Source organism: Hyaena hyaena, unplaced genomic scaffold (assembly GCF_003009895.1).
Source record: "Hyaena hyaena isolate Hyena2069 unplaced genomic scaffold, ASM300989v1 scaffold_2601, whole genome shotgun sequence".
In the NCBI taxonomy this organism is placed as follows: domain Eukaryota; kingdom Metazoa; phylum Chordata; class Mammalia; order Carnivora; family Hyaenidae; genus Hyaena; species Hyaena hyaena.
In genome coordinates, this window is record NW_024083198.1 from 20,438 (window position 1) to 22,305 (window position 1,868).

Here is a 1,868-nt window from a genome sequence, read left to right on the forward strand (position 1 = left end):
CTTGCACTCTCTCTGTCAAAGATAAATACTTCTTTAAAAAATAATAATTTCTAAAAATTTCAGTACCTCTCCAGAGTCATTTGGACAGTTACACGTACAAATTCTTGAGAACTGAAGTGTCCATTTTACACATCAGTACGTTTTCTGTTACCCCCCATGAGTTATTTCTTCATTATTTCACAAAGTGTTATTCAAGCACATGTATTAAATATTATAGTAGACAATAGTGGCTACAATGCATCTGTTTCTTCTATTATATATACAAACACGTATACATTCTTGCTAGCATAACTGCTATTCAGCTTCTAGAATTTAGTTACAAGTTCTTTTAACGAAGGACCATTGGTCATTTCTTTTATTTTTTTTCCCAATAACCTATCCAAAGCTTTCAGAGCATATATCACATAAGCTTCCCCCTCTGCTACAAAGATTACATCTAATTTATCTGTGCTTGTGACCTGTATAACACATAGCACATTTTAATCATAAGTGTATACTGAGTGAAGGAATGAGAGAAAAATACACATTAAACTTTTAACCAACACTTACATAATATATAAACATTAATTTTTACAATAAGCATTACATATATATTTTCAAATTGGAAGAACAAATAGAGGAAAAGGTGTTACAAACTCAAGTAGCTTAAATAAATACTTTATTAACCCAGAAAAATGATATAATGCCTGGTAGTAATAGCCTTGTATCCTAATTCTAACTTCAAAAGCATCAATAATTAAAGCCTTGTATTTATTTCACAAAAGCTGCACATAGTATAGCATATTAAGTAATTTATATAGATTAAGATGTCTTAATCCATAGAACAAATATATGAAGGTAGAGATATGGAGACAGGATCATAGAGAAGGCAAGTATAATGCCCTCAATACAGAGTTAAATCATGGTAGAATCCGGTTTTAAAACTAGTCAGTCCTATTCAATACTCATTTTTAAAAAGATTTTCCTTATTTTTTTTAATGTTTATATTTGAGAGAATATGTGCACACGAGTCAGGGAGGGGCAAAGAGATAGGGAGACAGAAAATCTGAAGCAAGCTCCGCACTGTCAGCAGAGAGCCCAATGTAGGGCTTGAACCCATGAACTGTGAGATCATGACCTGAGCCAAAGTCGGACACCTAACTGACTGAGCCACCCAGGCACCCCTGGAAACTCAATTTTCATCAACCATATCACAAGTGGTCTCATAGATGAAAAAAACAAATCCATTTAATATGAAATTTAAAGGACATCAGGCAATCATATAAACCATTTTCTCTTTGGAGACTCAGTGAAAGATGGGTCACAAGAATATTTATTTAACTCGTGGCATAGAATTATGTCTACCTTTAAGTGTTCTTTACATGTTCTCATCCGGAGGACAGAAGAAAAGGAACTGAACTCATAAAATATAATTTATGTATATTAAGTTGTCTGCCTTCACCTTGTAGGGAAAGAGAAAAGAAGAGAACAAGGAGGGTCTGGCAATGTAGAAATGATTTCAGAGACATTACCTGTGGATGGACCCAAGAGGGTTTCATTATGAGCTGCTGGGTCCCTGGTGGCTTGGGCTTGTGGCTAGGAAGTCTCTCAGTTCATGTTCAGACCTCCTGCTTCCCAACATTCACTGGGGAACGTTACAATTGGTGGCCAGCAGCCTTCTTCTACAATTTGACCTCAATAAACTTATGCAGTCTCCCAACATAATACAAACCTTGCTGCAAATTTTGTTGGAGATGAGCACACCAACATGATCTCAAACAGACTTACAGAATAGGGAGCATGTCTGTTCTGCAGGGACAGAAGAAAGCAGGAAAGACTATCTCACAGATGTCTACATATTGGCAGACACCTCGGGCAGCAAATAGATC